Source organism: Schistocerca gregaria, chromosome 6 (assembly GCF_023897955.1).
Source record: "Schistocerca gregaria isolate iqSchGreg1 chromosome 6, iqSchGreg1.2, whole genome shotgun sequence".
Classification (NCBI taxonomy): domain Eukaryota; kingdom Metazoa; phylum Arthropoda; class Insecta; order Orthoptera; family Acrididae; genus Schistocerca; species Schistocerca gregaria.
Genome location: NC_064925.1, coordinates 472,814,754 through 472,842,375, shown reverse-complemented (window position 1 = coordinate 472,842,375; position 27,622 = coordinate 472,814,754). Strand labels below are relative to the sequence as shown.

The 27,622-nt window shown below is 43.8% G+C and overlaps 1 protein-coding gene across 1 annotated transcript in view; it reads right to left on the bottom strand.

Annotated features, from left to right (window-relative positions):
- The window catches only part of LOC126278587 (lipase 3-like), a 331,171-nt gene that overhangs the window by 297,829 nt on the left and 5,720 nt on the right, over positions 1-27,622 (bottom strand). The window lies entirely within an intron of this gene.

Below are 27,622 nucleotides of genomic sequence, written 5' to 3'. Positions count from 1 at the left end.
TCACATCGGAAACAGTGGGCATAGGGATGTTTAGGAGTGTGGAAATCTCGCGTACAAACGTATGACACAAGTGACACCCAATCACCTGAAGACGTTAGAAGTCCGTGAGTTCCGCGGAGCGCCCCATTCTGCTCTCTTACGATGCCTAACTGCTACTGAGGTCACCGATATGGAGTACCTGGCAGTAGGTGGCAGCACAATTCACTTAATATGAAAAACGTATATTTTCGAGAGTTTCCGGATACTTTTGATCGCATAGTGTATACTTTGGTCCAAGTTAAAACACAAAGAATTCTAAGAGAGGAGCGACGAGAGAGGTCATTTGACGAAGACGACGTCTCGTTCTGTATTGAATTTGTTGACCCCTATTCTGAATCAGAGCCGCCAACAAAATGGTTTGATTGTACCGCGTGTAGGGAATGGGCTCATGATTGTTTTGTAAATTTTCTTAAAGGTGGCATTTGTAAGAACTGAAATTCTCATACTGAAGTGAAAATAATTTGTAAGAACAAAAAATATGACACTGTCAGTATGTTGTAAATACAAAACCAACTTTTCTATACTACCGATAACAAATTACACCTAACAAAAACTACATTAAGTAACACAAAACTTAAATAACACAAAAGTTGTTAGCAAATGAATTCAAAGTAACAACTCAGTTGAACCAAAATGTGGCTTTATTCAAGCTTTGACCATCGTTTCGACGATGTAAACCCATCTTCTTCAGAAAAACCCGAAACCTGAAGACAATATACCAGCAATCATTACAAACGTGGAAACATACACGTCAAAATCACGCGTTATACAGAAACTGTTTCACCACAAAGGAGTGGGAAAATCACATAGATCAGAAAACATAACCAAAAGTCTAAAAACTAGTACTTACTAAAATTTCACATTGAAAAAACTGCAAATAAAGGATCAACGAAAATACTCTGTCACCGCATATCACTCTATACATTATTAGATATGCTGACCCTTACGATCAGGGATTGTCAAGTAAGAAAGGTTAAAATCCAGATATAAAACCAATCACATAAAATATCTGGTCATGTTAGAGATTGACCGGCACGTGTGCCCAGATCGAACAACGCTCGCAGCATAAACGGCCAGTAAGTGGAAATGCATTGACAGGTGACAGGGAGGCGAGGGGGGGGGGGGGGGGGGGGGGGGGCGAGCACGGGAGTGAGACAACAGTGGGAAATAAAGGATGGTAAAGGACGCTATTGTAAAGTAAAATATACTAACTTACATTAAAATCCTTGTAAGGCTACAATTACATTATGGAACAAATAATAATTTAGTGTGTAAGCAGGCTGTGATAAACGTACATGACGATGAAGGACATAAGTAGCTGGGTCATCGTGCAGTGAAAAACATACGGTAACGAGAGTGCGTAAAACCAGTGGCCTCACAAAATATAAAAGGAAGAAGCGAACTCTTATGGACACATAAAGTGTATTAGAATTTTGAGGTAAGAGCAACTTGCAACAAGCAACTTTATGCACAGAGAAGGTTTGAAGCTTTCAAAAAATTATCTGCAAGCAACCAAAGTTATTAAAACCATTGTGACAAGTAACCCCTGTCTATCCCAATACATTGTATTAAAAAAGTATTACATACTTTCAGAGATGGTGGTACAAATCAATCCAAATCTCCGGTACTTTGAAACACATCTCCTGTATTGTAAGCTCTTTGCTGTTACGAATGACCTACAGAGTGCAGTAATGAACTGAGAACACATTATCCTGTTGCGAGGAGATGGTAGATATTCTAATGCAATTTGCTTGGTACTACATATGACCTGCAATTGAGAGTCATCGCTAAAGGAGGAGCTCAAAAGGCGTCCATTCATACTAAGGCATGATTCTGTCTGGCGTCTTAGGAAACCACGTGTTCTCTGGAAAAATTTCAGGATGGTCACGGATGCTCTAGCAGCCACTGATGGAGCGTTCCTGTATTGTCTGTACATTATTAATAGGGACTGTATATACCGAAAATTTCAGGTGTCCGCATAAACAAACCTCAAGGAGGGCAAGATGGGGAGACGAAGCTGCCCAATGTCCTGGACCTCCACGACTAATCCATTTCCCATTAAGATGTGTGATGTGTTGTCGGATGTTGCGTATAAAACTGTATAGTCCTTCACGAAACGTGAACCAGGTCTCCAGCTGTTGTTTGTATGGTATACCTCTAGCAGGAGAGCTGACCATTGTTTGATAGGAAGTGATGATATCTACCCACTGAAAATCGGCGCGGATGCCTTGCTTCTTCAGCTGCTGGTGTATTTGCATCAGCCACACAAGTTGGATACGACATTTAACGGTTCCATCTCGGGTGAATACAATTGTTATGAAGAGTGGATCTTCACCGCATTTGGAAGGGTGATCTGTAGCCGAAGGCCTTGGACAGTCTGTACATGCTATGATTACAGCAACTGTCAGTAAAGGATCACCTAGACTAGAGGATGACTAGCTGCTGAAACCCTGCGTCACGATCTTCCACCGTCTGCAATACTCGCTCCTCCACGACCGGAGTACGGACGGTGCGAGGTATGTCACGATCCGTCGCTGTTTAAGCTTCGTAGCCCGACTCTGCTAGTCACTGGAAAAGACGACTGAATAATTTTGCTGATGGTATCTTGGATTCTGAATGTTTTTCAGCATGCAAGTTACGCCCACGGAAGATCATGACTGTCATCTGCCGCATGGAGTAATAGGTTTCCGTTATCCTGTAAGTGGACAGATAATACTACAACGTAAATGCTTTTCACAAACTTACCAAAACACAAACTGGTTCCATTAGGACTAATGTATGCGCTACACTACCCATAACTGTGATTACGGTTTACAGTAACAATACTACCAGATGTCTTATTCTTGCTGTATTCATGGACAGTAACAGGGGAATGTCTCTGTTGATTCATTGTGGACATGGTACCGTGGTTAGTCAAATTTTTAACAAAGAAACAGTGCAATTCAGAAGATATTTGATTTTATTTTCGCCACAAGTTTCGGCAATACAATACGCTATCTTCAAGCCCCATAAGCAGTGAAGTCTTCGAAGGAAGCGCTTGAAAATTCACGATATCCACAAACATATGCCTCCAGTATGCCAGTATCGATTATTTTGGAGAAGTGCATATGGGCTGTGAAGATGGCATAATCAACTGCTGAAACTTTTATGAAAAATGAAATAAAATAACTTGTCAGTTGCACGGCTGTTTGGCATTATTTTTGTTAAATAAAGAAAGGGCAGAGGAATGTGTGTTCATTTGTTTACTGCATCGTGTAGATGTTAACAGCAAGGTGCCTGAACTAGAAGAGATGTATTTCACAGTAGTGAAGATGAACGAGTAGTAACAGATGTTGCGGTACGCGTTTTGGAGCCAATGTTACTGTACTTTTTGCATTGTTATGGTCCATATTCAAATGGCACGGAGCACTATGGGACTTAACTTCTGAGGTCATCATCCCCCAGAACTTAGAACTACTTCAACCTAACTAACCTAAGGACATCACACACATCCATGCCCGAGCCAGGATTCGAACCTGCGACCGTAGCGGTCGCGCGGTTCCGGACTGTAGTGCCTAGAACCGGACGGCCACTCCAGCCGGCCTTGGTCCATATTACCACGTCTCAAAACGTGGAGTACTTTTCTAAGACTCTGTATATGTAACGTATGCAAAAACGATAGACTAAATTAACATATGGCTCTGAGCGCTATGGGACTTAACATCTGTGGTCATCAGTCCCCTAGATCTGAGAGCTGCTTAAACCTAACTAACCTATGGACGTCACACACATCCACGCCCGAGGCAGGATTCGAATCTGCGATCGTAGCAGTCGTGCGGTTCCCGACTGAGCGCCTAGAACCGCTTGGCCACCGTGGCCGGCCGACTAAATTAATAATGACGCTGTGGAATCACATGATTAATTTGTTTATTTAAAGCAGTTGAACACAGTGACTTGATCTACAGCAAAAGCCTTAAACAGTAAAGTGAAAATGGTTGTCTCTCGGATGTAAAAATCCTGATCTTCCGTCTTCATTTTGAAATCTGTCTTCCGTCTTCATTTTGAAATCTGGTTATTCCAATCGCATACGGGTTCTGTCGTTGTCGAACGGTGTTTTCTGTCAAGTTGCCAAAAATGTGAAAGCGGGTCGGGGAAAAACTGGATTGCAGAACATGTGTGTAAATCGACGATGCAGAGCAGAATCGGGCTTTCACCGTTTTAACGCCTACCACCTGCGCTTCTGCGCTAGCTCAGTTATTGTGTGCGGATTGTTTCTAACCTCGAACCCCTTTCGTTGTGGTGCCCACCAGAAACATCTGAGTTGGGCAGAGATAGGCTAGAGCTGGATGTGGCGTGACCATTATTGTAGAGCAGCTTCACAGACCTGGGTTAGCCATCGTTGTGAATCCACACTAGAAAAGGCGATATATTACTTTGCAATGCAAGAGTTTGATGTGAATAACAATCAATACAAGGTGTCTTGAGGTTGTAGTTCAGAGGTCATGTTCTACTGTGGGTTCCGTTCTAAAAATTCTAGTCGGAAGAGTTTAAATTCAGGCAAACTAAAACTCTTCAGTGATTAAAACCGACTTAATTCTATTCATACAGAAATTACAAAGATTCTAAATTGATACACAACAGTGTTATAAAATGATATGTGTCCGAGAAATCGGCCATTTAGAGGCTGCCACCGGTCGGAGCGGCCGAGCGTTTCTAGCCGCTTCAGTCGGGAACCGCGAGACAGTTAGGGTCGCAGGTTCGAATCCTGCCTCGGGCATGCATGTGTGTGATGTCCTTAGGTTAGTTGGGTTTCAGTAGTTCTAAGTTCTAGGCTCCGCTGTTAAGTTCCATAGCGTTCAGACCCATTTGAACCATTTAGAGGCATAGAGAGGATGACAGCAGATACTCCCTTCGGCCGTCTGCTGCGCCCATATATAAATACGGCCTGAGAAGCAGTGAGACGACTTGACTTCACTTCGCACTCAGCTACCACAAGGTCCTCGTCAGTCAAATGTCAGCTTACCCGCTGCCTCGGATGACGTCACACCTATGCTGCTGCTAATCGCATGTTTTTGGCACAAATGGGAAGTTAACTAGCGAAGACTGTTCACCTCCTGGATCCCTCAGATTTCGCGAAAGTAACTGTCTGTGTGCCGCCCGTAATGTTAACAGATGCGGGTAGCAAGTGGTGGGATTATTTTCCACTTTTGTGGGGAGCAATTAACTTTGATTATCAGAAGTCAGGGAGAAAAATCGTTCAATGGTAACTTACTGTAGAGGTCACCTCTGAATGATTCACAGTGCTGTTTATGACAGAGAAATCATTATTACTATTATAATTATCAGGAGTATTACTAAGTTGTGCGTGTGAAGGTTTATAAAATATATCGATCAGTTAGAACTGAAAACTTTCATTTATAATAATAGTTCCTGATCCTGTTAAGTACATGGAGAGTAGAAACATTTCTTTCAATGAACAAAAGAAGAATGTGGACTTGCAGACTGGAAACTACGGTCAGTATGTTCTCCATCGCTTCCTTGCTGACCACAAAAATAGTTTTCAGGCTCTCGTAAAACGAAGGTGCCGCCACCCCAAAAGACCTCTTTGTTTTACGGACTGCCTGTCTTTCCAGGAAATACAATTTTCTGCGATAGTGAACAGCTTCCAAAAATCTCGTCTTCCTTTCGAATGAAATTAGAAAACGAATCCAGATCTTGAAACCTACGTCAGCTAAGTTTCTCCAAAGTGATGATAGCCGATGCAATATTATGCAAGTGCAAACTGACGTTACAGGGTACACTTTTCAATGTAAAACTGGAAATGAGATGGAGATGCAGTTGTGTTAACGAATAATTTCTACCAGAATGTATCTTAAATTGTTGCACAACGTTTGTAGTTTTCGTCTCTCAGGAGCTCGCTGGTCAAGTCATCGACGAGTCCAGAATGTTCATCACGATTTTCTCTTCTCTTCTTCTACAATCGCTAAAAGAGTTAACGCAACTATTTTACGTTCGTTTATTCTCGTAAATAAATTGTGTGATTCACGCGCCAGGTACAGCCGGAAATTGCCGCTGGAGACCGGTGTGGTCCCAAATCACCATGAGAAGCGCGTTCCTTGAGGTGTAGCTCGTCGTTTCTGTTCTGTATGACTACGTACACAACGATAAGACGACAAGGAGAGAAGGGCTGCAGTGTGGCGCAGTAGCTAAAACTTAGGTAGAGTATACAAAAGATCTTAAGGGAGCTACAACGTTCGCATAATAGTGCCAGATACTATAGGGAACAATTAGGGGTAATAACTAAGAGAAAGACGGAAACTGTGGAACAGTTTGCGGATACGATAAGGAAGATTAATGGATGTGCCTATGAATTAGGACATAATGCTGCAGTAGATGAAATTATTTTGCAATAAGCTGAGCAGAGGGCGCTCAATGCTTCTTTTAAGTTCATGGTTCAAATGGCTCTGAGCATTATGCGACTAAACTTCTGAGATCATCAGTCACCTAGAACTTAGAACTAATTAAACCTAACTAACCTTAGGACATCACACACATCCGTGCCCGAGGCACGACTCGAACCTGCGACCGTAGCGGTCGCTAGGCTCCAGCCTGTAGCGCCTAGAACCGCACGGTCACTCCGGCCGGCGAGAGTTCATGGAGGAATGTCAAGAACTATATGGATAGGGGGTCTGATGGATTCGCACACTGCAGTCTCATTAGCTAAAGAGTGTGAAGAGATCGAATTGTCAACTGGTATGCACGGTAAACGGACAGTGTTTGCAGCTAGTATAAAATGTTTCAGGTGTGGGCCAACAGGGCATGTAAGAATGCAGCGTTGCTTGCCTCAGGGTGATGTGAATAAAGCAATAGGAAGTGATAGTTTTAGAAGTAGAGGACTGGGAAAGAAAAATGTGCTAAGCGCGAGTGGGAATCCAAGGTCTACCTATGGTCATACCTAGTAAGATTCGATGGTACAAAATCGTATGCACATGTGGGTTGTGTAGGAAGAGGAATGCTGGGAAAAAAGGGTTGCAGGATATTATTGAACACATGGGCGCATGTGTCAGTCGCCAGTGGTGATCTGGTGAAATGTAAGCAATGGGACCCATCGTGGTATAGACTGCGTGGAGACGGAGATAAAGATTACACATCATTAGAATCTGTGGATATAGACTTTTGCCTTGATATGGCACAATTTAAACAATTTGTAGAGATTGTGCCACACACGAGTGAGAGCTATGGCATGATTCTAGGATTAGATTTCTTATATCAGCATTGTGCCATGATCAGTCTTCGGCAACATAGGGTGGAACTTGATGGAAAAGTGTTTCAGTTAGGTGAAGCCGCTGCCAGTGTAGCACAGTCTATCGTGAAAGCAAACCGATTAAACCACAAACGATCACACTAAGACTTGATTCGGACGATTGTGTGCCTTAGGGTACTGGGAAATCACTTTTGGGTCAGTGTTGAGTCTAGCTTGCCGGCAGGAATTTTGTGTGTTGAAATAGTTAGAAGAGAATTAAATATTAGATCTGACGTGTTGCTTAGTTAAAAAAGGTATTGTATGTGTACAAGAAATAAAGGGTGAATTGAAAGTACCTGTTTTTATAGATAATTTTAACCCAAAGAACAGAGGATTAACAAAGGTGTTGTTAATCTCTAAGATGGATAACCTGGAGAAAGAAAAATGGGACGTGAGGGGTGCCAGCCATGGACAACCATTGGATGCTATTGAAACTGTATCACGAGGAAAACTGAATGGAAAAATTAGTTTTTGAATTTAAGGATTTATTTTTTTCCAAACATTACACAGCACTGCATACTAATAGGAAATAAGCCGTCTACCGCAGACCCTACAAAATACCTAGGTACTAGCAACCAATTTTGGAGAATTTATCTATCGACAGCTGAAAGATGGAATAATTTAAGAAAGTAGTGGTGTATGGGGGGAGGAAATAGTCGTCATGCCAAAAAAATCAAGGGATGGAACACAAAAATGAAGGTTTTGTTGTGATTACAAACCACAATGGATGCCTACCCTTTACCAAGCATCACATAAAACTTGGGTCATACACGGCAATGCAAATATTTTTCAACAATGGATCTGAAAAGTGGTTACCGCCAGATACAGGCCGCACTGGAAGGTCGCGTTTTTTGGCACCCTAGGAGCACCACCAAATCTGATGATTCGGATTAAAAAATGCAGCTGCAACATTTCTGAGATCGTTGAACGGAGTACTAAGAGGCTTACAACCATGACAACGCTTTGTGTATCTCGATGACATAATCGTCTATGTGACTGATGTGGGACAGCATATGCAGCAATTAAGGGAAGTTGCATTGATTTACTAATCCATCGGTTCTTGGTGTTCTGTGTGTTTCATTCATAATTAAGGGAAGTATTCCTAAGGTTAAAAGAATCGAAGTTAACACTGCGTACAGAAAAATGTTATTTTGTGAGGTTAAAGTGCAAGCACGCTTTTGAGGAGCTAAAAGAAGCTTTAACATCGATTCCGATATTCGTGTTTCTGGATTTTAATAGAGAATTTGTTTTACCATATGATTCATCAAACTGTGCACTTGGCCGTGTGCTGTCACATGAGGTAGAAGGTGGAGAACAACCAGTTGCTTATGCATCAAGACAACGAAATTCTGCAGAAAGAAATTATTCCACAACGGAAATATAAATGTTAAGCATTATTTATGGAATCACACATTTCCAATTTTAGCCGTACAGTAAAAGGTTTAAAGTAATAACAGATCATTCGGCATTAAAATGGTTGTTGGGGTTGAAGGATCCTTTTACTAGGTTGATGCAATGGGCAGTAAGACTTAGTGAATTTGATTTCTAATTCATACGTAAATCTCGGAAGAAGCACGGAAATTATGATGATCAAATCTTTAACATATTGCAGCGCGTCAGCAACCGTGAAATCTACAGAAAATGAACAATTTTTCAGCCTTCAGTTGCAAGGTAATTTTTACTCGTTTACCTAGGTTTCGATTCCAGTAATGGAATCTTCTTCAGAACCTATAAATTAAACCACATACGGACATATATTACTCACTTAAATGCATCATCAGTCTAATGATTGAATAATAAAGAAATCGTGATACTTACAAAAAATTAAATTATTTTGAGAGCCAAACACTGGCCATGTCACAGAATAAAAATTGAAACACATAAGATTATGTCTGTCAAAATTAAATCCATTAAGGCGAACGTAGACGGATCTACGCCGGCCAGAAATAAGGACCAAACGTGAGCGGCACGGAAACTAGGCGTCGCCAGCAGTTACGCGGCGAGGATCGGTCGCGGCCAAGCGCATGCGCGAGCGCAAGCGCCGCAGCGCGAGAGACAAACTGTCTCAAAATTACTTAGAGCAAATATACGTATAAACAAAATGTGTCTGAAAGCCGTCCTACAAATGGACAAACCTATCCATTGGTATAGCAACATTAAACAATTTACCTGAGAACAAACTACAAAGTCAACGTATAAAAAAAATTTTGCATTGAAATATTATAATGTTGCTAGAGTCATTTAATATTTCTCTTAGTTTAGGTATAGATTTTGTGTAATTAGTATAAGCAGCTGTGGAGGTGGAGGAAAGTAATAGGTATTTTTGGTCGTAGGTAAGGTGCAGGGAAGGAGAGATGATGCGGTTCGTAGCGGGACTACTGATCTTCGTCGGGATGGAAGTGTTACGGAATCAGCAGTCGGAAGGGGTAGCGCTGTTCGCCAAGCAAGAAGACATAGTGATCATGAATCATCACTCTGTGACACGGGTGGTATTCAACACATGGCAGATGCGTAAGGCGAGAAGATGGGAAGGAGCATTCGACAAGTTGCATCAGGGAACACAAAGGCACAGGATATTTGAAGGAAGTGCCGGGTTATATGAGAGAGTACATAGGGCATATGAGGAATTAAAGAGTGAGATGAACCAGGTACTGGCGGTTATTCCGCCTACTCAAAGGAAGAGGGGTTGGATCGACGCTGGGGGTTGGCTAATGAAAAGAATATTTGGCGCTGCTGATAAGGAAGATATTCGAAGTGTGAACGACACCGTAGAAGAGGTTAAACAATGGGCAAAAGGGAACGAAGCTGTGACTGACTGGCACACTACGCAGAAATGCAAGCTTAGAGAAGAGTGTATTGAGTAACACGTAACTATTACATCAACTGACTGAAGAAGAAATGCGGTATGCCAGAGCTAGAGAAGGGGCAGTTAATGAGAATATCAGGGAACTACAAACCGAAGCAGAAGTCTTAGCTAGGTAAGTATTAATGATCATATGGTCGCAGTCTGTAGATGATAATGTTTGGGAAGCACGAGGCAAAGTAACACAACTGCATGAGGTTACGCAGCAGGCTGTAAGAAGTCAGCTAGGGGTAAACGTGTTGGCGCCGGAGCAGTATTTAGAGGGTGTAAGTAGGATCCGTTCGAGTTGGGGTTGGTCTTAGAACCTGGGCACAAAAACTTACCATTCCAATTCAAGGTAGCCACAGTATTGGTGAGAACTGATGGAGTAGAAGTTTACATTTCCGTACGTATACCAGTAGGAGGGACAAAAACAAGTTACGAGTGCTACATAGTTCATGCATACATCTACATCTATATCTACATCCATACTCCGCAAGCCACCTGACGGTGTGTGGCGGAGGGTACGCTGAGTACCTCTATCGGTTCTCCCTTCTATTCCAGTCTCGTATTGTACGTGGAAAGAAGGATTGTCGGTATGCTTCTGTGTGGGCTCTATTCTCTCTGATTTTATCCTCATGGTCTCTTCGCGAGATATACGTAGGAGGGAGCAATATACTGCTTGACTCTTCGGTGAAGGTATGTTCTCGAAACTTTAACAAAAGCCCGTACTGAGCTACTGAGCGTCTCTCCTGCAGAGTCTTCCACTGGAGTTTATCTATCATCTCCGTAACGCTTTCGCAATTACTAAATGATCCTGTAACGAAGCGCGCTGCTCTCCGTTGGATCTTCTCTATTCTTCTATCAACCCTACCTGGTGCGGATCCCACACTGCTGAGCAGTATTCAAGCATTGGGCGAACAAGCGTACTGTAACCTACTTCCTTTGTTGTCGGATTGCATTTCCTTAGGATTCTTCCAATGAATCTCAGTCTGGCATCTGCTTTACCGACGATCAACTTTATATGATCATTCCATTTTAAATCACTCCTAATGTGTACTCCCAGATAATTTATGGAATTAACTGCTTCCAGTTGCTGACCTGCTATTTTATAGTTAAATGATAAGGGACCTATCTTTCTATGTATTCGCAGCACATTGCACTTGTCTACATTGAGATTCAATTGCCATTCCGTGCACCATGCGTCAATTCGCTGCAGATCCTCCTGCATTTCAGTACAATTTTCCATTGTTGCAACCTCTCGATACACCACAGCATCATCTGCAAAAAGCCTCAGTGAACTTCGGATGTCATCCACCAGGTCATTCATGTATATTGTGAATAGCAACGGTCCTATGACACTCCCCTGCGGCACTCCTGAAATCACTCTTACTTCGGAAGACTTCTCTCCATTGAGAATGACATGCTGCGTTCTGTTATCTAGGAACTCCTCAATACAATCACACAATTGATCTGATAGTCCGTATGCTCTTACTTTGTTCATTAAACGACTGTGGGGAACTGTGTCAAACGCCTTGCGGAAGTCAAGAAACACGGCATCTACCTGTGAACCCGTGTCTAAGGCCCTCTGAGTCTCGTGGACGAATAGCGTGAGCTGGGTTTCACACGACCGTCTTTTTCGAAACCCATGCTGATTCCTACAGAGTAGATTTCTAGTCTCCAGAAAAGACATTATACTCGAACATAATACGTGTTCCAAAATTCTACAACTGATCGACGTTAGAGATATAGGTCTATAGTTCTGCACATCTGTTCGACGTCCCTTCTTGAAAATGGGGATGACCTGTGCCCTTTTCCAATCCTTTGGAACGCTTCGCTCTTCTAGAGACCTACGGTACACCGCTGCAAGAAGGGGGGCAAGTTCCTTCGCGTACTCTGTGTAAAATCGAACTGGTATCCCATCAGGACCAGCGGCCTTTCCTCTTTTGAGCGATTTTAATTGTTTCTCTATCCCTCTGTCGTCTACTTCGATATCTACCATTTTGTCAACTGTGCGACAATCTAGAGAAGGAAGCACAGTGCAGTCTTCCTTTGTGAAACAGCTTTGGAAGAAGACATTTAGTATTTCGGCCTTTAGTCTGTCATCCTCTGTTTCAGTACCAATTTGGTCACAGAGTGTCTGGACATTTTGTTTTGATCCACCTACCGCTTTGACATAGGACCAAAATTTCTTAGGATTTTCTGCCAAGTCAGTACATAGAATTTTACTTTCGAATTCATTGAAAGTCTCTCGCATAGCCCTCCTCACACTACATTTCGCTTCGCGTAATACCCTGTCAAATGGGGGATACTGAAGAAGTTAGTAAGATTAAAAACGCAGGAAATATTATTAATTTCAAAAGACGAGGTAAGACACTGTTGAGTGGTACTTAAGATAGGCAAATAAATTAGAAAACAAACAAAAAACTTAGTTTAGTTTAGAAGAATTACACACTGGCGAACAGGCGACAGAGCAGCAGTGGCAACGTCCGGCACTTGCAATTCAGCAAGTAGAGGAGAAGCCATCGCCCTCCCCACATAAGCGAAAGCTGTCGATTCAGCCATCAAGGCATCGCCCGACCGGCTCACGTGTTCCTCATGTGATCAAAGGCCCTCGCCTACATTCCGAGAGCCAATGACCTACGTTAAGAAGATTCTTCGAGAAGCTTTTCAACATGACAGAAGAGACAATGACCGTGAAGTCGTTCACCTCCAGTGAACCGAAGTGAATAAATACGCGAGACGCAGTGGGCCCAATAAGAGTAGTTTTTCAGTTCAGTTTCGGTTCTGAAGACAGCCATGCAGGAAGAGACTACATCGTACACAGAAGCTCCAAGTCCGCCGCTGTAATGGAATAGCAAGCAGCACCCTCGCCGCCAGAAGACAGAAGTTAGAAGGTATTTTAAGATTGATTTTTACGTACCCGGGGGACTCGTGAGGACGGGAAGGAGACGGCCTCACATCGGCAGTCACCTGTGAGCTGGAATGAAGATCTGACAGCCGAAGACTGGCAAGCTGGAGTCCGTTGTTCGAGTCCAGGACACTGGTCTTCCCCCGCCGCGCCGCTCCGCTGGTCGATGCACAACACACATGGCCGCATAGAGAAGAGAAACACTGGGACGCCATATCCAAGGTATCACCATCCGATTCACGACTTCGCTTCGTTCTCAATAATTAAACGGGCCACCGCACGAGGCACGTCTCCAGTCAACTGGGCGAGACGGCGACAAGAGATACACACCGCCAGGCGTAATCAGACGCCGCCACTGCCGCAGCAGTAGGCTTCGCAGACGACACAGCTGCCGCTGTCCCAGCCAGAACAGTCCAGTAAGGAAACCGTTGTACAAAACTTTCAATAAAACTTATGTAAAAATGCTGTTTCATTCTACCTCATACCCGAGCCAAGGAAGAACCCAACCTGCCCACATGCTGTTAAGAGAGAAAAAGTAATTAAGTTGGTGTTTTTCTCCCTGACATAATGCTTTAGAATCAAATGCCCTTTGAAGTAATGCTCATCCTGACAATTTACTAACATCAAAAGAGAAAACCCAGTTACAATACGTAGAAACTGAGGAAGCAAAGTTACAAAAATGCCACCAGGGAGAAATCACAGTATGTCTGAATATGGTAATAAGAGAGAGGCAGGATTCCTGGGGAGCGAAATTGGTATTCAGACAAAAGGAGCCAACAGAATGCAGTAAAGAAATGATCGAGGCAGAACTGTACTTCCAGCACGGCTATTCGCATCGGTTGTACTGTACCTTTGACAAGACGCTAGTAGTGCCTAGTTGTTTCCAGCAGGGGAACTTCACCTCAGCAAAGAGTCTTGAATTAAACGGGAGTGTTTTGTTATTAAATGGAACAGCGTGTGGGATAATGGGGCCTACTCTCCATCCGCCCGCCGCGGTTTGAGGTATAACTCACCTGAATATTTCGCAGCCTCGTTTTTATTGGCCAGAATGATACCTGCTATAAATCAAACCAGCACAAACCAAACTCTAGGGCTGGAATGAATGCAGTCTATAAACAGACTACTGAAGCAACAGGAGGGGCGAGTCTCCTTGGAAACGTTATTGCAGCGTATAAATTTTTATTGGGAAAATCAGTACACTGACTGTTGTCATACAAACACCGCAGCAGCACTTGTTCTGCTGAGGATGGCTCAAATGGTTCAAATGGCTCTGAGCACTATGCGACTTACCTTCTGAGGTCATCAGTCGCCTAGAACTTAGAACTAATTAAACCTAACTAACCTAAGGGCAGCACACACATCCATGCCCGAGGCAGGATTCGAACCTGCGACCGTAGCGGCAGCTCGGTTCCAGACTGTAGCGTCTAGAACCGCACGGCAACTTCTTTTGGTACATATAAGACGTAGCACGAGACTGAGTTTGGACCCATTCGTTGTTTGCATCCCAGTGAACTGTATCCCCCGAGCAGAATGGCAGCAGAAGGAAGATGAACACTCAAGGGGGTAGTGTTAAGGCTAATTGAATCATTTTAGCTTTAACCATTGAATAATGAGTCAGACGTTATTGTGCAAGGAGCCTCTTAATAAAATAAGTTCCATAGTTTTTGAGTTATGGAACAGGGCAAAGGACCATGTACAAATATATAAGATTAAGTCATAGGGTTAAGGAAAGCAACTGTTAGGATAATTTTTAAGAGCCGAAACAGGGCCGGAAGGGTCAGTTGCCAGGAAGTCTAGTGTAAAAGATAATCTAGTTTGGTCGACTCAAGGGACCGAGTTTTTGACAAGAAGGAGAGCAATGTAATGTGTGAGACGTAATCATTCAAAAAGTATGCCAGAGCAGAAGTGTGTTGCAACAGAACCAGTTGCAGGCAGACACAAGAGTTACGCATTGCGAAGCAAGACACGGCTGACTGGTTACAAAGCAGAGCCAGCTGGGTGCAGCAGAGCAGCAGCCGATGCTGCAATGCGCTAGTGCCACCTCGGAAGATTTTATAGTAAGTACCTTAAGCACTAAACGAACATAGTCTGGAGCATGTAAGTACTCAGCCATTTGCATATTAAAATATTCTCGTCTCAGCATGACAGCCTACACCACGAGCCTGTGACACCCAGAGTGATATCCCGGAATGCAATACAGGGTCTGCTGTTTCACCAGCTTTTCCTGAGTCGCGAGGCCAGCCACCGCCAGAGCAGATAGGGAGGTCACGGCTGCGCTGCAATGCTGTCAGCAAGGTCACAGCCAAAGACGTCGCTGACAGCGGCATTCGAGTGACGCCTTGCTTAGCCCCGATCTTTGCGCTCTCAGCAATGCTGGACATCTATTCTTTCGCATGAGAGGCAACTGGACGCCTACACCAAGCTGTACTTCAGCCGAGGATCAGAATAAAGAAGTTATTTGAATAAATCTACAGTCGTTCTGACGTCTTCATTCTATATGGGTGACAATCCATGCATAATATAACACATTCAAAGAAAAAGAAAATGTGGTAAGAAATGAGTATGATTTTCGTTGGCAGCGACTGCACAACAGCACAGGAACAACTCACCCTGTGTAAGTTATTTGTCTTATTTACATTTTATTTAAACAGAAACTGCATAGAACTTAGAGAATGTAATCCAGCTGCCATGGCAGTGCGCCTGTATCTACAACGTAATCAGTTAATATGTTTACGTAGTGTGTACTAGATCTGCGACTACGGATTCGTTGTGGATATGTTCATGAATTGTATTATATCCATACAGTGTTTCTATAAATTGTACAGCAGCTCTGCTTCGTATGTCGCTGCATAGAAAACAACATGTCTTAGCAATGTCCATAGAAGGCATGGACAGACATTGGTGATCGGCGGGCCTGATTCACACACTAACTTTATTTCATGGCCCACCTCATCACGTGACACGACAGCAGAGCTCCCCATGCATACAGTCAAAACTGTAGCACCCGTGACGTTAATTTTTGTGGCATGAATACACGAGAATCTAAATCGTGGCATAGTTTCTCCGCTGCCTTTCAGTCATGGAATCTTTCCCGAGACTGATTCTCAGCGACCATGTGAAGGGTACTAAGGTGATATTTCATGTTCTATGTCTTCAGTATCTTTGTATGTATGCTGTTTCCTCTTTAATGACACAAATTACGCTTCAGTTCATAATTTGACCAAATGTAAATGTCGTGTGACTAGGGGCTCCCGTAGAGTAGACCGCCGGGTGCAAGTCTTTCGGTCTGACGCCACTTCGGAGACTTGCGCGTCGGTGGGGATGAAATGATGATGATTAGGACAACACAACACCCAGTCCCCGAGCGTAGAAAATCTCCGTCCCAGCCGGGAATCGAACGCGAGCCCTTAGGATTGACGTTCAGTCGCGCTGCCCACTCAGCTACCGGGGGGCGGAAATTTGACCAAATTAGCATTGTGGATTCGTGATTAGTTGTTGATCGCACGCCATGCAGTTATATTCAAATTTATGCAACAATTGATCCATAATCGAGCCGGCCAGAGTGGCCGAGCTGTTTGGGCGCTACAGTCTGGGACCGCGCGACCGCTGCGGTCGCAGGTTCGCATCCTGCCTCGGGCATGGATGCGCGTGATGTCCTTAGGTTAGATAGGTTCAAGTAGTTCTAAGTTCTAGGGTACTGATGACCTCAGATGTTGAGTCCCATAGTGCTCAGAGCCATTTGAACCTTTGGATGGGTTGAAATGGCTCTTAGCACTATGGGACTTAACTTCTGAGGTCATCAGTCCCCTAGAACTTAGAACTACTTAAACCTAACTAACCTAAGGACATCACACACACCCATGCCCGAGGCAGGATTCGAACCGGCGACGGTATCTGTCGCGCGGTTCCAGACTGCAGCGCCTAGAACTTCTCGGCCACCCTGGCCGGACCACTTGGACGCTAGTGCCATTTTTTCTTAAAAGACGTTCTTTACATCTGCTGGCAAACGCACGTCCTGATTGTCCTATGTAGTAAGAAGAGCAGGTTTAGGAAGAATATCTTATAGACGCCAGACTTTTCCAAAAGGGAACAAAATCGATTTTAAATTATGAATGAAGTTTTTTTAATGATTATTGGTACAAAAGGCAGCGTTACAGTTGTTCTTATTACGAAGAAGGCGTTGAATCTGATAGATGGACCCCAAGATAGGAAGAGAAAAATTTTTTTGGGGTTTGATTCAATGATAGAAGTGCCGAGCATAGTAACTCTTTTAACAGTTTGCCTTTCAATGATGTCATCCACTGTGCCATGTTCATATTCGTTATTAATTGCTATAGTTTTGAGTGAATTAATTTCTTCATTGAATTTTTCTTTCGAGAGTGGGAACAGAAGTAGCTCTATGAATAGCAGAGTGAAAGAAAGCGTTTTTATGAGATTGTGGGTGCATGGAAAACGCAGGTACGATCTGATCAGCGTCTGTTCCTTTACGCAAAACATTGAACGATATTTTATTTTGTTCTACTGTGAACGTCAAGGAAATTCAATTGGCGGGCCTCGTTTTCGAGTTCGATGGTGAAGGATTTTTTCTCACGAAGTTCATTAAAGAGTCTGAAAATACGGTCAATGCCATCAGCAGGTCCCTTGTAGATGACTAGAAATATCATCAACGTATCTGAAATCGTAGAGAATGCCTAGTGCTGTAGGCAGGTCAAAAGATTTAAATTTTGTGACCGAGGGCTGTAATTGCTTTAACTTTAGTTCGTAAACGGTCACTGACTACTCAGCCATGTTTAAAATTTTCTCAAAAAAAGAGGTGTTTTGCTAAATACAACTCTCAATTACTATTCTGCTGCCTGTCATATAACGAGTCGTAAATGAAATGAAGCTACGACGCTACGAGATGCTGCACAGAACAGAAACGGTTTTCTTGGGATCCCACTTGTTTCTGATGGGCACGTTAAAAGTACTACGACATCTCCTGCTGAAAATGGCCGCACAACTTGACAATGAACTGTGCCCCTTACACTGCGGTGGAACAAATGTCTTCCCAAGGTGACGTGTACGCCGGAAAAATGCCACGTACGCAGAAAACTTGGTGCCATGTACACACACACACACACACACACACACACACACACACACACACATACGCACACAGACGCGCCTACGCACGCACGTAGGAATTCGGCCACGGAGAGGCAGGGTTTCACTTCATGCTCTGTATACCTCTCCGGATAACGGGACTCCGAACATGGGAAGGGGTTCGAGCATTTGGCGGTCGGCATTACCACGATTATTACTCCGGGGGAGGGGGGGAGGGAGTCATGAGGATTCCATTTGACAAATTGTACGCCCGATGTGTACGTTTCGGCCTGTGACGTCGGGCTCATCCTCGGGACCCGGTGCAGCGTGCAGCGTGCGCTACGGCGCGCGGGCGAGAGCGACCTTGTTTCAGCGGACGCCGACCTCTTTCGCCGTACCGAGCGGTGAGTTCCTCGCGAACGTGTTGCGTAAACACACGAGGAGCACATCGGACAACTGTCTGGTCCACACTCTCCCTGTCTTCTTTACTATCTAAAGTCACTGTCGATTTCGTAGCACTAGTATGCTAACGACGCAGCCGGTGCAGCCAATGAATGCACGGCTATTATTTGCAGTAACTGCTTGAGAGTACGAGGTCAGGGTGAAACGTTCTCTGGCAGATGCAAAGATACCAATGGAATTTTCTCTGTTTGTGGGTCATCCGGAATGGAATGGGTAGTGTCTCGAGAAAACACAACAGAATTGAAACAAGAGTAAAAGAGTGTATATGAATTAAATCAGGCTATGCTGAGAGAAAATGATTAGGAAATGAGACACTGACGTTTAGTATATTTGGGCAGCAGAATAAGCAACGATAGCCAAATAAAAGGGGATATATTAGGGGACTTCAGAATGTAAGGTAAACATTATTAGCGCAGGCCAACTAACTTTCACTAGTTGCTGTTCTACACATCAAACTAACACAGATGCATGGCACGGTTTTCTTATATAGTCACCAGTTCTCTGTAGGCAGCCTTCAGAACAATCTTCAATCGTTTAGATTTTCACTCCGCAGCGAAGTGTGCGCTGATATAAACCTTCCTGGCGGTTTAAAACTGTGTTCCGTACCGAGACTCAAACTCGGGGCCTTTGCCTTTTCAAGCTCTACAATCTGAGCTATCCAAGCACAACTCACGCCCCGTCCTCACAGCCTTACCTCTGCCAATACCTCATCTTCTACCTTCCAAACTTTACAGAAGCTCTCCTGCGAAACTTGCAGAACTAGCACTCCTGAAAGAAGGGATATTGCAGAGACATGGCTTAGCCACAACCTGGAGAATGTTTCCAGAATGAGATTTTCACTCTGCATCGGAGGGTGCGCTGAAATGAAACTTCCTGGTAGAAGTAAGGTTGTGAGGACGGGGCGTGAGCCTTGCTTGGGTAGCTCAGATGGTAGAGCACTTGCCCGCGAAAGGCAATGGTCCCGAGTTCGACTCTCGGACTGGCACAGAGTTTCAATCTTCCAGGAAGTTTCATATCAGGGCACACTCTGCTGCAGAGTGAAAATCACTTTTTGGAAACTCCCCCAGGCTGTGGCTAAGCCATGTCTCAGCAATATCCTTTCTTTCAGGAGTGCTAGTTGTGCAAGGTTCGCAGAAGAGCTTCTGTAAAGTTTGGAATGAAGGAGACGAGGTACTGGCAGAAGTAAGGCTGTGAGGACGGGCGTGAGTCGTGCTTGGGTAGCTCACATGGTAGAGCAGTTGCCTGCGAGAGGCAAAGGTCCCGAGTTCGAGTCTCGGTCCGGCACATCGTTTTAATCTGCCAGGAAGTTTCAATCTCCAATCATTCCATTCGTTGAGGACAGAAATCTGCTCCTCGACCAGGGAGCCATTCGAGGATCGCTGTGTGAACGTCCTCATCGCCGGAGACTCTTCCCCCCACCCCCCACCCCCCCCCCTCCCGCTCAGATGTTCTCCACGATTGCCTGGACATCGTCCGCTGTGCCCAACAGCATTGGTCTTCGCTCCCGATTAGCATCACCGACGTCATTGCGGCCTCGGTCAAATTACTGTTACCGTTTCACTACGGCGCTGGCACTGCTCCACATACCATCAGAATTTCACGGTGAAGCTGTGCGCACAAGAGAGAGTTTACAGAAGAAAGACTAGGTTTAGCGTCACATCGACATCGAAGTCATTAGAGACGGAGCAAGATCTCTGTGTCAAGGATGGGAAAGGAAATCGGCTGTGCCTTTTCACAAGAACGATCGCGGCATTTGCTTGGAGCGATTTAGGAAAATCACGGAAAACCTGAATCTGAATGGCTGGATGCCAATCTGAATCGTCGTCCTCCCGAATGTGAATCTAGTGTGGTGACCCAGAGCCACCTCGCTCGGTTGTTGCACACGAGAATCGTCCTGTCCCGCGCTCTTAAACTTTGGAGTTCGTCTGCAGTTGCGACGCCATTTCAGTCGTACATTTTCATGCACCTGTAACGCGTACCGCAGCATAACTGAATCGGCAGGAAACCCGGAACAAGTACTCTCTTCTCAAAGTATGCCACTACTGTTGCGTAGTGGGGCTCATAGTGGGTGGGATGACATACGTAACGTACTTTCTAAAGTGCACTGACAGTAGCAAGCAAAGAATTTCTGATGACGAGAAATGTATTAACATTCAATATAAGTTTAAAGGTTAGCAACACGTTTCTGAAGGAATTTGCTTGGTGTGTAACGTTGTTACGTAAGTGAAACGGGAACGATAAACGGTTGAGACACGAATGTGCCGCTACAGAAGATTAGACGGATACATCGAATAACTAATGACGAGAAATTATACAGATGGTTCCAGAAAAAAAGTAGATACTCTTTGAGAATTAGTATTACTGGAACATAATGACACACCGTTACAATTCTTGCACGGCAGTAAAGGTTATTTTATGTGTTCAAAGTGACTACATTAGCAGCCAGACAACGCCAATGTTGCTGAACTTTCGATAGAACTGCGGTGTCAGCGTTGCCGGTGTGATTGTTGCACAGGACGCCTCGATGATTTCTCGTGGCTCGTTCAATGTAACTGGTTTCTTCTGACAAACTTCATTTTTCAAGATCCCCCGTAGGTAGAATTCAAGAGGTGTAAATTGCGGAGACTGTGGTGGATAAGCAACGGCTCCTCTTCGACCTGTTCATCATCCAGGTAGATTTTCATTTAAGTAGGCTGTGACATCTCAGTAGTTGTGAGGCGGAGCGTAATCTTGTTGTAGGTAAAATCTTTCACTTCCAAACAACTCTCGGATGGAAGCTAAAACTGATGTTTCCAGCATGTGAAGATACACCTCACCAGTTACGGTACCTCCGAAGAAGAATGGACCAATCAAAACGGGCGATGACATACCACACACCACCTCAGCCCCCGGTAGATAAACATGTTTGACCACGTGAACATGAGGAGTTTCAGGAACGCAGTACACGCAGTATCGTTCAGTATGAACTGCACCTCGTAAGACTAGGTAACCATCGGCGCAAACCGTTCATCCTCGCAAAGCGTGCGTTCAAGCAATTCGCAGCACTCCATCCTTCAATCCAGGTTGTCCTCGTTCATAGAATGCAGCGATCTTGGAATGTACGTTTTCCACTGTGTAACCTTCAGAATTCACCGTACCCTTGATCTGCTTACCCCACTGTCACGTACACCCTAGTTTATAGATTTCTGAGATGACCTAGTAAAATATTGCAACATAGCAGCGCTGGAAGCAGGACTTGTTGATATTTTTAGTCCTTATGCACATACTGGACAGTACCGTCGGCTTCAAAAATGTACCGAATACGAAAAATTGTTGTACGTGTTTGTGGCTGAGTTCCGTACACATTACGCCATTGTCGTTGTACCTCCATCATGTTTTCGTACTTTCAGTACCACTGTTATGTAGTGGAATACGCGCGCCAAGATATGTAGAGAAAACAATGGACTACGCTACTGCGCAAAATTGCAACGATATGTCGTTTTGTTCCAAAGATATTAACTACCAAACAGTGTCCACATTTTTCTGTATCCCTGTGTATGGAATTGGGTAGAAGTGACATAAATGGTACAAGTCGACTGAAATGAGATGTCAGTTGTACGGGCACATCCTGTGGCATCAAGGAACACATGTTAATGGAGGGAAATATGTAGAGGGTGGTGGAGGACGTAAGAATGGTAGACCGAGACCGAGGCATGATTACAACGAGCAGGTTCAGTAGGATGTAGGCAGCAACATCTGTGCAGAGATGCGAAGCCTCACACAGGGTTGCTGCCTCAAACCAGACTTCTGGCTGATAAACACAACAAGACTTTGGTACGTCTCTTGATATAACGTTAGCAGCTGTACAAGGGAGATGACCTTGAAGACAGTATTATGGAAATGGAAGAGAAGTGAAGTCTGGTGGTGGGGAGGATCACGAGGGACTTCAAAAGAGATGAATACACTAAGAAGATTCAAAAGGATGTACGTTGCAGTAGTTATTCGGAGATGGAAAGGTTCGCCCAGAATAGAACAGCATGGAAAGCTGCATCAAACCAGCATTCGGACTGAAGACCACTGAAGCAACAACGCCACTCATGCGTCAATTAGATGTATCAAACAATATGAATTTTACCCAACACAAACGATGTTTTTGCAAGACCTACCACTGTGTCAATAACTACTTAAATAATTGTGTGCTGCAACAGTTACACTGTTAATGTGTAGCACAACGCGTTTTAGGAATGAACTTATATTTTCGAGTGCACAGTATTGGATGTGGTGTCTCTCTGTGTGTGTTTTTCTGCCTCTCTTTTGCTATAGTCACAATTTTATGTTCTCAATGCACTATGCCTCCATCAGACAGTAATTCGCACACTCACAACTCATCATTCATTGTTTTTTTATTTTTATTTTTTTGACATGAATCCATACATAGTAAACCTACGTTGTGAATGACATGTTCGTTGTGTGCGAATTTCTGCCTTATTAAGAAGACACTATGTCTTGAAAACATAAGAAAACATCAACAGGGAAGGAGATCAAGGTCAACACACATGCAGACATAACATCCAATGAAAACGTAAACTCCCAGAAAACTTAAAAATGGGAATGTAGCGTTGTGCTACATTTAAAAAATAAACATAATGGTGCACTACAGTATTATTTAAATCATTGATGACAGTGCTGCAGGTTTTCCAGAAGTATCGTTAGTAGTGCGAGATTTTGGAATTATTTGAAACGCAGAATTCTCACATGACTGACTTTACAGCGTGGCATTCGCCAACATAACAAAAAAAAAATTTCATTGGTATCCATTTCCCAGCCAAAGAATGTTTCACTGTAACCTCGCATTCTCGTCGCGCCACTGCCTGATAATATGCATGCGTTCATTAGTTTCACCGGTCACACGCCGTAAGCACACTACAGTGCTACGCAAAAAAATGGTTCAAATGGCTCTGAGCACTGTGGGACTCCACATCTGAGGTCATCAGCCCCTAGAACTTAGAACTACTTAAGCCTAACTAACCTAAGGACATCACACACATCCATGCCCGACGCAGGATTCCAACCTGCGACCGTAGCGGTGGCGCGGTTCCAGACTGAAGCGCCTAGAACCGCTCGGTCACACCGGCCGGCACAGTGCTATGCAAGCGACAGCATTCTAAAATGGTAATCAATTCCTGAAACGCTTCGTGCAACGTAAGTGGTGCTTACTTCATTACTTAATTGCATATAATTTTGCTTGGGGTACTTTTTTTTAGCAGTACGAGCACGTAATTCAAATGGGTAACTGAAATTTATCGCAACGAGCTTGTGGACAACATGGAAAACTATGAGGCTTTTGGAGGACGATGATGTATATAGTAAAGCTGGGCCCAGAAAACTGTAGTAAAATTCAGTAAGACCTGCTGAATACGACGCTTGATGCATGTGTTTGCAGTTGATACTCAACATAAAAAAGGTGACGTGTTTTCTGCATGAAGGGCAGAAAGACTCATTGCTGTTTGATTATTCTAACGGCGATAAGTCCTGGAAACAGTAACAGTCGTAAGGTATCTAGCAGTACCCGTCTGAGGCGACCTAAGTAGAGCGACTACATGAAAGTAGCTTTAGGAACAGGTGACGGCAGACTGTGGGTCATCCAAGAGAGGAGTGGCGTGCAACACGCGTTCCGGCGACTGCTGAGTTCTCCTCCTCAGCGCGAGACCCTTACCGGAAGAACAGCCGCAGAAATGCAGAAAAACAAGCAGGAAATTGATCCCAGGCTCTCCCTGTTAGGACATGAACCACAAAAACTTAGGCTGAAGTCAAGAAGGGGCTTCACGAGCACATCATCAGCAATTCCATCAGCACCTGCAAGTCGCCAAAAAGAGATGCGGCGAAATGCATTGATCGAAAGCGTTCGGGATAACATCAAAGAGAAACTTGCAGTGGGATTTCATCGGTCGTGTGTGGCATGAAAGGCAATGAATAGATTGAGGAAACGAACGTCTAGAAATGGCGCTTCTTGAATGAAGAGGAGTTCTATGAGTGTGGTGACTTGCAGGACTCACATTAGCTCCTGGTCTGCAGAAACCTGCTCGACGCTCACCCTACAGAAGGACTACATATATGCAGCAAGTGATAAGCCCTCCAACACAACAATTCTGGAGCTTACGATTCATTTGATAGTAAATCAGTAGTATCTCGAGAAATTTTGTTATTTTGTGTCCTGAACACGTAAATTAAATAAATAAATAAATAAATAAACAGAGGAGATGGACTAGGTTCCAAGAAGAAAGGTACGTTCATCATTGTTTCTGTCAGTAAGCGCGAGAAGATTAAGGCTATAGAGATGGCCAACAGACTCCAGGACCAGACGTTAGGAACTTTTCTTCATTTTCTTAACTTTTTAATTTTTAGTCATCGGTCTTCTGACTGATTAGTGCGGGTCGTCGCAAATTGCTCTCCTGTGCCAGCCTCTTCATCCTAGAGTAGCACTTGTAAGTACACATTGCTGAGCGATTTATTGTTAAGTTTTCGAGAGCGAACGTTGCAAAAAGAGGCAGTATGCTACTTCTGCTTCTTCACGTCGCGGAATGACCACAAAGGTAAGAGAATTTATTGCTCATAAGGAGACCAACTATTGTTCTTCCTACAAGACATTCAGGAATGGAACTAGGAAGCGGGGGGGGGGGGGGGGGGGGATACAGCAGCGTTAGCGAAAGTACCCTCCGTCACTGTAAGGTGGCTTCGGAGCACAGGGGTAATGAATGAGACTGTTTTTGTTTTTGATGGTTTATTAATAGCGCAAAACCTGTGCCAATTCCGTGCAAAGTTCATAAGGTGTCTATTCTTTTGCGTGATGACTGGGTGTTGTGTGCTGTCCTTAGGTTTGTTAGGTTTAAGTAGTTCTAAGTTCTAGAGGACTGATGACCATTGATGTTAAGTCCCATAGTGCTCAGAGTCATTTGAGCCATTTCTATTCTTTTGTCCCCAACAGTTCTGAAGGCTTATTTATTTAGGGATCGCACATCACATTTAAATGACCCACAAGGAGGACGTGCTATAAGTGCAACCACAAATAAAAACGAGAAGAAAGCACACAATGAAATTTTCTGGCAGGTTAAAACTGTGTGCCGGACCGTGACTTGAGCGGGGCAGTGCTTTACCGAGTGAAGAACCCAAGTACTTGCCCGCAAATGGCAAAGGTATCGAATTCGAGTCTCGGTCCGGCACACAGTTTTAATTTGTCAGGGAGTTTCATTTTAGCGAACACTCCACTGCAAAGTGAAAAATTCATTCTGTAAAATAGCACAATGTTGTATTAAACGATCGGCGATGAAGAGAGTGCGAAATAGCTATGGGCAAAGGAAAGTCATCAGAAAGATTATGATACCTTAAACCTGAAGGACTATGAGAAATTTAGAGTATGACATCCGACACTAAGCTTCCGTGGCCACTGTACGGAATCTTCTGTTCTGCAGTGCTGCCTAGCTAGTGCTTTGCGAAACATCCCATACATTCACAATTACAGAGAAACAGAGCTGTCGAACGTTCTTGGCTGTAAACCCAGCGTAGCTGCGCCGAAAGAGAAAGGGCGGTGGTTAAGAAACTGGTCTTGTAGTCGGCAGAATAGAAGTTATGATTTACGTTTAGCGTGATTTTCTTAAATCGCTTAGGGCTGAAGACACGTCGGGATGATTGTTTCGGAAAGGATACGGCCGGTTTCCTTCCCCTTTCTTACCCAATCTGAACTTGCGGCCCATCACTAATGACTCCATCGTCGACGGAACGTCAAACACTGGCCGCTCGGCCTCAACTAATATTTAGCGCCAGTCTGCATATTTGTATATTTCATGTTGTGACACGCCATAAAGTGATCTTGACTTTTGATCTTTATTGTGGATGTATTCCCAGTTATCTTTCATCCTGTTAAGAGAAATAATAATAAAACTACCATTTCCGAACGGAGAACTAGAGAAAGTGAACAGTGAAGAATGAGAATTGAAAATTAGTTGGAAGAGACGGTTAAATTTACCTTCTTGGAAAGCGAAATAAAAAGTTATGGTAGGATCCTGAAAGAGACTGCGAACAGCATATTGCGGTTTTTGAAACGCATTCAAGTAAAGAAAAACTAACTTTCCAGCAAAAACAACAGTCTGTAAATAAGGAAACGGCTCATGAAAGCGTTTGTTTGAAGTGTGATCTTTACAGTTACACAAAAAGATGAGAGGGAAAGAGGGGTGCCCCCCTCTCTCTCTTTCTCTCTCTCTCTCTCTCTCTGTCTCTCTCTGTCTGACACAACCGGAATTGCTACTCATTTAGTGCAGCAGAAGGACATTGAAGATCATCTGGACAGGCGGAGTTACCAGTGAAAAGTAGCTGAGAAGAACTCAGGAAACCAGACCTCTCTGGAATGACATCCAAACAAAAAGGGACAAATTCGTGAGACACGTTACAAGGAAAAACAAGATATTGAGACACAAGTACAAGACGTTGCTTAGAGAAGGAATCGTTGAGGACCATCAAGGTTGCGATACAAGCATCAATAGTGAATGATTAGGATTCATAAATGTGATTAAAATACCGGTAGAAAGAATATCACTCATAAGATTCGATGACCATATTCCTGTCAAAATATGCGACAGATAGCAAAGCCAAATTTGAAAACAAACTGAGAAAGTTTCTCCTTCACAATTCCTTCTGTTCCATAGAAGAATTTCTATTATCGTAAAGGCGTAAGAGGTGGTGGATAGGAATTACTAACATCTGTGTGTCTTTTTGTTCAAAAAGCAACTATAAATGATCATAATGTAACAATATGAACAAATTAATTTTCGATGTGAATGTAAAATGACACGTTTGACACCCCATTACGATTTATAGCGCAAAATTATCCATAGAACATGAAGAAGTGGCTCTGAGCACTATGGGACTTAACTTCCGAGGTCATCAGTCCCCCAGAACTTAGAACTACTTAAACCTAACTAACCTAAGGACATCACACACATCCATGCCCGAGGCAGGATTCCAACATGCG